General features: G+C 35.3%; 1 protein-coding gene across 7 annotated transcripts in view; it reads right to left on the reverse strand.

Annotated features, from left to right (window-relative positions):
• The window catches only part of LRFN5 (leucine rich repeat and fibronectin type III domain containing 5), a 233,208-nt gene that overhangs the window by 103,416 nt on the left and 117,296 nt on the right, over nt 1-12,496 (reverse strand). For all 7 annotated transcript variants that reach the window (XR_006718940.2, XM_074365589.1, XM_074365588.1 and 4 more), the window contains one exon: nt 12,046-12,221. The gene's annotated coding sequence lies outside the window, so the exon portion shown is untranslated. The remainder of the gene's footprint in view (nt 1-12,045; nt 12,222-12,496) is intronic.

A 12,496-nucleotide genomic window follows, 5' to 3' on the forward strand; every position in this document is an offset into this window, starting at 1 on the left:
TCACCATTTGCATTCACCATTGTAAGAGATCTCCTAACCTGTTCAATAAGATAATTGAAATTTAAGGGAAATTTTTAATAATGCTATTTTATAGATATTATAGATAAAATTATACAATCCAAGTACAACTACAAACTACTAAAACTAGTAGGAGTTCAGCAAAGTCGCTTAGAAAACATATTGATAAAAAGCAATATTCCTATGCAGACATGATCAGCTGAAAAACGTAACATTTTAAAAGCCCATTTGCAAAAACACAAAATCTTGTGAAGAAACAGAAAAGAAACAATCACTGATAGATATATTTAATTTTAAAAATTTTAAAAATAAAATATTTCTTTCCAAAATAAACATTACTACAGTAAATGTGACTCCAGTAAAATTTACATGATTTTTCACCAAACTGGTCTTCTTCCAAAATTGAAACAGAAAGATAAAGAATAAAGAGCCAACATTAGCCAAGGCAATTTTGAAGGAGGAATGAAAGGAGTGGATTCATTCATTTTACAATCTATCAAGATTTATAAGTAGAATAATTAGATTATAGCATGGTATTTGTGCAGGGATGATGGATAAAACAATAAAATAAAATAGAAAATCAAGAAATATATCTATGCACATAAGAAAGCTCTGTGTATGGCCGAGTTAGAGTTTCAGTTCAATAGAGAAAGGATAAATTATTCAATAAACCATATCAGAACAATTGGCTATCAGTATGGAAATAATAAAATAGAACTGAACTTTACTCCAAGCAATTTAATTTCAACACTATACCAAAAATGTGAAGAGATTTTTAAAATATCAAAAGAATACCTAGAAAATTATGTTTGTTTTTTCACTAGCAGAGAACAATGGCTTAAACAATGCAAACCCCCCCCCACACACACACATATGCACACACACACCTATCAAAACCAAAGGGAACAATCAATAATTTTACCATATTAAAATGAAAACATTTTATCTGGGTAAGGAGTTTCTGCAATAATACCTTTCCTTGGAGCTGGGAGTCCTTTGTTCAAATTTCTCTTTGTGGGAAAAAAAAAAACACTGACTTTCTCGGGTCGCTGCACTGTCCCTTAAAATTAAAGACTGAAATTACTAAATATGAAAATAAAGCTGATGACACTAAAGTGCACTGGATGAAGGCATCCATATTATGTGTGAAGTGGTAAACGTGTCAGTAACATTTATATTTAAAGCCTCTCTCTGGATTACTAGTGTGGGTAAGCCCCAGAAACTTACACTAAATAAGACCCAGGGAGACTGTCAGCCGACACCGTAAGAGAGGACGTCGAATGACCATCTCTCCAGTATACTCTGAGGGAGCATAATCTCCAGGTCACCACTCTTGTACCTACAGATTCTCTGACGAAAGTGCCCTTTCCCTTGAGGATGGGAGAGGGTCAAGTGTCCCTGGGGATCTGAAAGCTGTAGGAACAATTCCACAACTCCCACTCTCCTTTGACTCTAGTGTGTGTAAACCTCTCCTGAGTGGAAATAAAATGTAAACTATATATCCGTCTCTTATGCCCTCCTGAGTGTCAGGGGTTAGGAGCAGGCATCAAAGCATGCCTGTGTGTGAGCGTCACTGAGGAAGGGAAAATCTTACTCCTACCTCAACCCCTGAACCTAGAATATTAGTCCTTAATGAATACTGTATAACATTATTCAAATAAAAGCATCAGCCATAGAGTATGAGCAATATGTGTGTGATCCAAGAAATCCACAAAGGACTAGAATGCAAAATACTTTTTTAAAAAACTACTACCATCTGGTAAGAAAAACACAACTTAATATGAAGATTAGCAAAGGATTTCACCAAAAAGAAAATCTGAAGGGCCAATAAACTCTTGCAAAATTCTCTCTTACTAGTAAATCAAGAAATCAAGTAAATTCAAGTTACTATAAGAATGAGAAAGCATCTCATATCAAATATGGTAAGTTTCCAAAGTATAGATACAGAAATACTTCATAATATCTAAGGAATTTATTTAAAACCTGAAACATGGAAGAAAGTTCAACAACAAAACTATTGAAATCGTTATATTGTTTTTTAAATTAAAACTTTTATTTTTTTCACAGTAGTTTAAGGTTCACAACAAAACTGAGGGGAAAGTAGAGATTTCTTGTATGCTCCCTGCCCTACATATCTATAGACTCTCTTATTATTAATATCCTCCACTAGAGTGGGACATATGTTACAACTGATGACCATAAAATTGACACATCATAATTACCCTAAGTCCAGAGTCTACATTACCATTCAGTCTTGGAGTTTTACATTCTCTGGCTTTGGACAAATATATAATGACATGTGTCCATCACTATAGTATCATAAAGAGTATTTTTACTGCTCTGTCTATGCATCCTCCTACCCCCAAATACCTGGCAACCACTGATCTTTTTACTGTTTTCCTAGTTTTATTGTTTCCAGAATGTCAGAATCAGTTAGAATCATACAGTATGCAGCCTCTTCAGATTGGTTTCTTTCATTTAGTAATAGGCATTTAAAGTTCCTCCATGTCTTTTCATGGCTTGATAGCTTTTTAGTGCTGAATAATATATTTCACTGTCTGGAGGTACCACAGTTTTTTTATCCACTCATCTACTGAAGAACACCTAGGCTGCCTCCAAGTTTCGGCAGTTATGAATAAAGCTACTATACAAATCATGTGTAGGTTTCTGTGTGGACATAAGTTTTCACTCCTTAGGGTAAATATCAAGGACCATGACTGCTGGATCATATAGGAAGACTATGTTTAATTTTGTAAGAGACTACCAAACTGTCTTCCAAAGTAGCTGTACCATTTTGCATTCCCATCAGCAGTGAATGAGAATTCCTATTGTTTCACATCCTCACCAGCATTTGATGTTGTCAGTGTTCCAGATGTGGGGCTTTCTAAAAGGTTCAAAGTAGCATTTCAACACAGTTTTATCTGTATTTCCCTTATGACATACCTACCTGTATTTCCCTTATGACATCTTTTCACATGTTTATTTGCCACCTGTGTATCTCTGTTGGTGAGGTTTCTGCTAGTGTCTTTGGCTCACTTTTTGAACACATTTTTTGTGTTTTCACTCTTGAGTTTTAAGAGTTCATTGTATATTTTGGGTAACAGTCCTTTATCAGACAAGTCTTTAGAAAATATTTTCTCCCAGTCTGCAGCTTGTCTTCTCATTCTCTTGGCACTGTCTTCTGCAGAGTAGAAGTTTTTAATTTTAAAGAAGTTAAAATTCACTCAGCTTGTCAATTATTTCATTTGTGGACTGTTCCTTATGTGTTGTATATAAAAAGGCATCACCAAACCCAACGTCATCTAGGTTTTTGCCTATGTTATCTTCTAGGAGTTCTAAAATATTGCATATTATATTTAGGTCTCTGATCTAATTTTAGTTAACTTTCGTGAAGGGTGTTAGGTTTGTGTCTAGATTCATTTTCTGCATGTGTACGTTCAGTTGTGCCAGTACCATCTGTCGAAGAGATTATCTTTGCTCCATTGTTTTCCCTTTGCTCCTCTGTCAAAGATCAGTTGACTATACTTATGAGGGTCTATTTCTGGGCTTTCTGTTCTGCTACACTGATCTATTTGCCTATTCTCTCACTAATATCACACTTTCTTTTTTGTTGTTGTTGTTCATTAGTGACTCTTTTAAAAAAAATTGGGGGGTGGAATTAGATTTTTATTTATTTATTTTTAGAGGAGGTATTGGGGATTGAACCCAGGACCTTGTGCTTGTTAATCATGTATTCTACCACTTGAGCTATACCCTCCCCCACCAATACCACACTTTCTTGATTACTGTAGCTTTACAGTAGGACTTAAAATTGGGTAGTACCAGTCCTCCAACTTTACTCTTCTTTGGTATTGTACTGGCCATTCTAGGTCTTCTGGCTCTCCGCATACACACTGAAATCAGTTTATCAATATCCAGAAAATAAATTAATACAATTTTGATTGGGATTGCATTAAATCTATAGATCAAGTTGGCAAATAATGACATCTTGACAATATGGAGTCCTCTCCTCCATGAACATAGAATATCTAATTTTTAGTTGTATGTTTATATTTTTTTATATTTTACTTGCATGAGATCCTTTTCTTAAGCTCCAGAATTTACATTTTTTGACCATTTAAAATATTAAATTATATATTTGGGTTTGTGATACAAGATAGTAATTTTGTATATTTTTATTCAAACATTTTGAGGTTTATTCTTGTTTTAAATTGTTAGTAAACTTCTATTTATTCAGAGTGATTACAGAATGCTGGTTAATGTACATTCTAGTGAAGTGAAAATTCCTATATGCCCCAAACACAGATCACTAATTTGCACGGAACCGCAGGGCATCAAAACATAACTAATACTGAAAAAGAGAAACAAGTATAAATCTTTATCACCAACCATTCCTCGTAAGGATTTCTAGTGCCTTGGAGTTGCCATTCTTATTATTTTTAATGTATTTGATACATGTAATTTTAGAAGTAAATCCCTGATATTTGCTGTTTCTTTAATGAATATCTTGCATAAAAATGCACGGCAAAATGTACAAATAAGTGGTCTTTGGTTTATTTGGAGTAGATTAAATTAGAGTTTCTCATGTAGTAGCACCTGTTACAGACTAAAGTTAGTATTTTCTTAATGTCTGGACTTATTTCTGAAGGTGACTCAAGGAATATCCTGAGAAACAAAGGCATTTAAAGAAACATATTTAAGTAAAACACCTGTCTCGGTCTAGAGGACAGACTTGATAATTACTGAGGTTTAAAATATATGAGAACAAAGTATTACTTATTCACATGGGTAGCGTGTGGCAAAAATAAATTATAAGGATGCTACCAAGACTGGATAAAGAGGAGTTAGACTTGATGATTGCTACATTCCTCCCAACATTTTCTTCAGTATCTTCCTTATTTATCATTACTTTTCATAATGCATTATAGATCTCTTTACATGAATACCCTTGTACAATTGCAAGAGGAGCCACATATATGGATTTTGTCCCCAAATATTTAGAAATGAGGAATACCACTTTGAAACTACCCATAAAATAGAGCAAAGCATCGCTGAAGGAGTTTAAAGAATCCCTCTTGACTGTTAAAAGAAGTTACTTGTATGTCGTAATGAGTAGAGGACAAATCCAAGAAATGACTCAGATACTGGATGTCTGGTGGGCTCACTCTTAACGTGACTCATTTCTGGAAGCCAGTTTCCAGACTGGGGACATTTCCACATAACTGCATCACTAAAATCTGTGAATGCCTCAGGTCCACTCTCATTACCATGTAATTGTTACACACAGAGTCACTCTTTAATTAAACACGATATAAAATTTTGAGATTCTACCATTTAATTTCAAGATGCATATAAGAAATACTGATAAGTGCTTCATTCTATAACCTGGATAAAATGAAAGTATTTTATTAAATTATGAATAAATTTATTTGTCAGTATTTCCTTTTCAGTCCTCTAAGTAGAGAATTCTTACTATGGAAAAGTTTATCATTCTATCTCTTTATAAATAATGAATGCATGTTTTCAATTGTAGGTTGTTTCTGTGTTAGAATCATTACTGTAGTAGGTATTGAAATAATCTAAGAGGCACTCATTTGCCTGTAATGGAACTCTATCTTCAAGACATAAATAAGTAAGCAGGTATTAAAAACCTATTTGTTTTCCAGATATTAAACAGTGTGTTAAGGCTTCAGGATTTAGCATAGTAATCCATATTTGCATGCAAGAGATCAAAAAGAAAGCCAGATTCTTACTGTGGATTTAGAATTGCCTGACACTGAGAGAACAGTCACCTTAAAACAAAAGTTGCTTTTACCTCAGCAACAAAGCTGCCACCGTAGCTGCAAACCTTATGTGCCTGATCTTTTACCCTATAAGTACACAGAAAACGCATTTTTATGTCAAGTAAGTTACACCTTGAATACTTCTAATAGTCCATTAATCAGACAAACGAGACCAAGCTACCATCTGCAAGGCCACAGTCATCATCCAGCTTCACATACGTAACCAGGGGTGATGGAAGGGATTATTATTTGAGATAAATTCATACATCACATCCTGCTTGTCTGCATCCCCAATGGTGTGCTTTATTCCTTCCCTCTCCATAATAAAATGTCTTCAGCACCACTGAGGTTCCTAAACATTCTAGATTATTAAATACTTTTGTGTCAATACATCTTACTTAAGTGTATTATATAAGTAAGGAGTTTTCAAACTCAAGTCTCTAGGTGTTCCTATATTATAATGTTTTCAGCTAGTAATGTTATGTGTATAAAGTCCTTGATTTTCACTTATCTTTCCATGTAGCTGTAACTACACATTTCCCTGTTTCCTCCCTTCCTACTGTAAGTCAGTAGTAACATTCAGTTAGTGTTTATGATCAATATAGCACACACAGCTTCATCCAGTCTGTGAGTTTCTCCCCACGGTAAATCATGATTTTTTTTTCTAAGAGAAGTTTTTGTCCTGCCCATTTTTTCCTTGCTGTAAAGTCTCCCACATTCTGTTTAATATTGACAGAGAGATGCCTCAGTTTACCCAGAGAATTTTAAAGCTGACCTATGTTAGAATGCCCCTAGTACAGCCGTGGTGATATGACGGAGGCTCAGTGCATAGTCAGTGGCCCAGGGTGCTCATCACAACAACTGGGATAATAACTTAGGTTGAGTCTGTACAAAGTGGATTTTTTTTTTCCAATGGGTTTCATAGCCAATGCTTTGCAATTAAGATTGTTGCCTTATATCTAATGTCAGTTGCCAGGAGTACTCTCCATATGACATCAATCTCTTCTGGTCCTAAATGTAAAGTAATCATTATCTCCTAAAGCAAAGCAGGTATTCAGACCTCCTCCCAGGACCCTTCAGAGTAAGAGCAATAATGTTAGCAACCCACAGGGCCAACACTAACAGTGGGCAGGGAGAGAGGAGGCCTTTCTCCATCAAGTACTGTCAGCTAAGGCATTTTTAATTTGGGTGTCAGTACTTAAGGGCTTTGGGGAGAACTGCACATTATCTCTCTACCTTCTGAAATTTCTACCTAAATGAGATGACACATCAGCACATTAATAACACCAGTCCAAGGCTGAAACCTAACTCTGAGGCCCAGACGAATTCTATTTCTAATAAGAATTTTATTGGTATAATTTCAGATGTAAGTAAGCTCTTTTTCCACTGAGCTTAAAGACAATTTGTAGCTTTCCTTCACTATTTATCTTCCGGTAGTTCTTTCTGCATTGCAATAATACCCTTACCTCTCCTACTGATATATAATTATTTTTCAGACACACATTTCAGTTGGATTCATTTGTACCTGCTCTGTAATGGCAAAAACAGGGTCTTAATCCAACACCCATCGAAAAACAAGACCCTGAAGAATGGTAATGAGACTAAAATAGAGAGGTGGGGGGGGGGGGGGTCAGTAATAAGGACACTGGAAAACCAGACACCCACTGTGAAGGGGGTACCTGCAAAAAACAGGGTCAAGCTCTGACAACAGGAGACAACAGGAGAAGCTAATGAAGAGATCTAATAGTTGGTATTTTAAAATTTTGATCCAGTTGCTGTCCTTGGAATCTTTCTTTTTTGAAATAAAAGAATGCTCATTTTTTAAATGAAGGAAGCTTCCTATATTTTACCAACCAGTGCCTTGGATTGAATACTCATCTGTAAACATTTGAGCATCCATATTTAACATTCACCATCATCAGTATAGAAGTAAAACAAGTTTATGCCACTACTTGCAATGCTATTGGTTCTAGAAATAAAGAGGTCTGGTTCTTGTCAGCAAAATCACGGAATTTTAAAATTAAAATTTCTGGAACTTTAAAACAAAAGCCATGGCAGTTGTGAGGAAAACTGCCTCCATAATCACTAATGAAAGGCAAAAAACAAAACCAAGCTGGTAGAAAGGCAAAATTTAAGCACCAATTTTCCAGTAACATTTCCTGTCTGTTACAATTTTCTCTCCCTGATACTCCAGTGATTTTTCTCAGATCTCAGGGATTTTTTTTTTCTAAACACACACACAAGCACATATACACACACATGCAGACTGAGAGAGAGAGGGAGGGAAAGAGAAAGGCTCTATGCCTGTGTTCACAGTGCCTAAAGAGAAAAAAAAGGAGGTCTCACTGTGGAGAAAAATGGACATAAATATGATCTTAGAGTTCTTATAATCTGGAAGTCAAATTAGTCAGAGAACTGCACAAAGAGATATAACATTTTAATGAATTACAGTTGTATGGTGCTGTACAGTTGTATGGTGAGACCATATAACAAAAGGAGATGATCTGGTCAGGAGGAGCCAGAAAGGCTTCCTTCAGGAAGCAACTACTGTGTTGAGATCCCAAGCAAAAAGGGGATGGGACTAGTGATCCGATTAGGGAGGAACAACTCTGTGCAGACCTCAGTGGAAGGTCACGTGATGAGGAAGACGCACTGAAAGGCCTCTGCATCTGGAACACAGGGAAGGAAGGGAGTGTGGTGCAGGGTAAGGCGGAGATACTGAGAAAAATGCTAACCCATGGGAGCATGGTTAGCCATGATAAGAAACCTGGTCTGTGTTCTAAGGGAAATGGTCTTTAGAGAGGTATGTTATCTCAATTTTGTATTTTGTAAAGCTCTCTTGGCTACTCATGGAGAACAGACAAAATAGGTGCATCAGTGGATGTGAGTAGATAATTGGGCCTCTGGAGTAGCTCAGGAGAGAAATTATGGTAGTTGGGACCAGGTACTGATGGTCCCAAAGAGAAAAAAGTGGATGAATTCAAGAAATTATTTTTGTAGGTAAATACGACCAGATTAGGTGATGGGACTGTGGAATGAGGAAGAGAGGTGACAAGATGATTCTTATTTTTTCTGGTATACGACGATGTCATTTTGATGTCAAGAATATCAAAAGCGTGTATTTGTAAAGTTGGCCAAGAGCTTAGTTGGCCATGTGTTAAATGAAGGCACTTAGGTAATTAGATGTATCAGTTTGGAATTGACTGGCACTGAGAACATAAATAAGTCAGAGCCATCATGAAGTTTGCTTTCTTTGAGAATTTTTTATTCTTTCTGCTTTTTAAAATGAGCACTGCGTGATATAACACATCTACCTGTCAGGATTCCTGAAGCTAATTCATGTGACCACTTAAGCATTTATAGTTAGCACACTACTTTGTCCTATCAATAACCCTAATTCTCTCTTTGTTTTTGGAGCTCAAGTATCTGGAATGATTTCAAGCATATACATAACATACGTAAAGATAATAAGCATCAAAAATCTGGTTGAGAGCATATTCACATTTTTAAAACTACCTCATAGAAACAGTATAAAAATCTAATAAATTAATGTTTGTTAAAAAGTACTAGAAAGAGTCAAATGATAGTATGTTGGTCATTATTATGATAATACGTAAGGGGATGAGCCACTGGCAATTAATGTAATGAGAGCTGATAATTTACAAGCCTTAAGGATAAGGGAATTTTTTTTCAGAAAAGTAAAAGTATTTTAAATATTACATATTTAATGTCATTAGGGATACCTTTATATTTAGAAGGCATGCTGGCCTTGTAGAATGATTATCACTGCTGCTATGTGTATAGTAAATTATCTTTAGATAAATACATAACATACCTATATATTTACACAGGCATGCACATCTCCTGCTCAGGTATCATTGTTTATTCTTCAAAATTATCTATGCTTTAGCTAAACAAAAACAGCAGAAACAGACCAAAGTACCACTTCTGGCCAAGACTAATTGAAAATTGCCACAGTGAGAAAAATAACCACCCTGACCACCACCCCCACCTCCACTGTCCTGCGCTAGTAACACATGGGCATCTCACTGCCTCCTTATTTTACTACTTCTCCATTCACTGCCTTCTCTAGCAAAGTTCCCAGCATCCCATTTAGGTTTGTAAAGGGATTTTAATGGGTGTGCTATGAATTTTCAATGAGCTATTCGAAATTTGAGGAACCTAATTAGGAATGTATTTAGTTTCTCTTTCTTAAGGGTGATTAATTCCATGCAAGATTTTCAGCCTAATGTGACTCCAAAGGAAAAATAAAAAGGGAAAAAAAGGTTCTACTTTTACAGTCTAATGGACTGGTAATTAAAAAAATTGAATTAAGCATTAACTCAGAAGAGTCGTTTTCAATATATAAATTATTTCTGTTTAGCCTTCTATTGCTAGGTTAATTAAGTAAATCCTTTGGCCTTGATTATAGCCATTAGTAAATGAAAATGTAGTTGAAATCACTAAGTCTTGTGATTTACACTAGGGGATCTATATCAGTAAATATATTTCCTTTGCTAAAAGCTTTCATAAAGTCAGATGTCTTCTAAAAGTCAGCCTTCACCGTGGAAACAAAAATTCATTACTTATCTAATTAATTGTTTGGGTAGATAAAATCTCTGGAGTTTCTTGTGGGGTTGCCTTTGAGAAACAAATCCCATACATTCTACATCTTCTAAATGTGTAAGATCACCTCAGGCTTCGACAAAGTCCTCAATTTCTTTAAGAGTAAAAGATGGAAAATTTAGGATATCTTCCTCAAGTTGTTTTATTTAATAAAGAGCTCAAGGACAAAAGCCATGAAAGCAATTCTTAAGAGAAATGAATAAATCATGTATGAAAGGAGTACAAGGTAATAAAATATACATAGAAAAAACCTACACTAAAATAATGCTTTGTAATCTATCTTCTGCATTCTCAGACTCACGATTTTATGCCACAGTTATAATGAAGTAACCTCAATATAACCTAATACATCCTTTTGTTTGTGTCTTAAAAGTAGCCCTTCAATATTACTTTGAGTATACTAGGAACAACACACTGCTGTTTTAAATTGTATACAAAGGTAGCACCATGATTCAGAAATAAATCCTTAACCACACTCTCTTATGTTCCCTTAAGGACACAGACCAGTCTGCTGCTGCCATACTAAGCTGTAATATGTTGCAAAATAAAACTAAGGTTATTTACTATCTCCTACCCATTTCTTTCAAGGCAATTTCAATTGTTAAGCATCTAATTACTGGTAGACAGTCTAGTCTCTACCAAACCTCTGTGCTCTATAAAAATGCACCCATAATCATTTTCTGTGTGGTCACATTGTGATACAAATATATCCTTAAGAGCAGGAAGAGATGCCTTTGTCAAGTATTTGGCAGAAGGGAAAAAGGAAACATGTCAAATTTAAACCAAGTAAGCTAGAAAAATAGTAAAATGATAGATTCGTACATGTGGAGTGGGAAAGTCTAAACTTTGCCAATAAATTATCTTTACTCTTCAAATTCTGTGAATATAAATAGCCACGTAATTGAGACACCAGATTATCCAGTAATTAGAAAGTGGAAGATAAACACATAGCTGGGAATTTGGGTTTGGGTAGCATACGTTATGTTATACAGTTTGTAGCCTCTTCATGTTTCCTGATTTCATTTTCCTACATGTGATTTCCCTTTTCCTTAGTTTTCCATTATGCATATTTATAGGCTGCTGTAACTCTCCTTCAGTGCCACAGAGAACATGTCATTCAGTAAATCAACCAATCAGAAAAAGTGCTATTTCTAGCAGCAGTCCCTTACCCTCCATGTAGCACTAGAGATCACAGTCCTGGAGAGAGAACTTGATTTTTAAGAATCAAAAAAACTGGATTTTATTTAATCTTCACAGCTCATTAGTCAAGCAACTTTGATAAAATACTTGGTCATTCTGAATTTGTTTATTAATTTGTAAATAATGTGCAGACATTATCATTTTAATCTCTCCCTTGTCCCTCTAGGCTGCAAATCTGTAATAACGCCATATAATCTTGGAAAAAAATCTGAAAATTCCACAATGACAAAGGTTATCAACATAAAACGTGGTAGACTTTGCATCTCCAGAAAGATATGACTCGGAAAAGAAATGAAAAAATCTGTGATGAATAATGCTAGTTTTTCATTTGTACATTAATTTGCAAGATTTCTAATTATCCTCCCCTCAGGGTTTTTAAACTCACTGGCAATGATCAAACAGAATACAATCAACTTACTTCTGGAGCCTGAAGAGTTCCTCACCGCTGAGAAGGAGTCAGCACTCTGCCCAGCTGCTGCAGAAGACCGACAGGGTGAAACCATCTCCAAAGTTGATACTGAGGATGGTGTCAGAAGTAAGGATGCTCAGCTACTGCATATCTTCCCAACACCTGGCAGAATGGTTACAGGGACTCTTCAAAGGAGACAAGCACAAAAGAAGTACATCAGGATATCAAAATATGCTTATGAGGTATCTTTGAAAAATACAGTTGCTGTTAAGTGTGTGATCAATCTCAAACTATATCAGGAATATCACTAAAGAGAATTTAAATAGATTTGCATAATAAGGCATTCCAGTGGAATAAGCACTAAGCTCTGATTCCAATATATACGTCAATATTCTGCTTTTCATTTTTGGATGTTTGATTATCTTATAATTGAAAATGATTTAAACAATCAAAAGATAAA

This window comes from Camelus bactrianus, chromosome 6 (assembly GCF_048773025.1).
Source record: "Camelus bactrianus isolate YW-2024 breed Bactrian camel chromosome 6, ASM4877302v1, whole genome shotgun sequence".
Taxonomy (NCBI): domain Eukaryota; kingdom Metazoa; phylum Chordata; class Mammalia; order Artiodactyla; family Camelidae; genus Camelus; species Camelus bactrianus.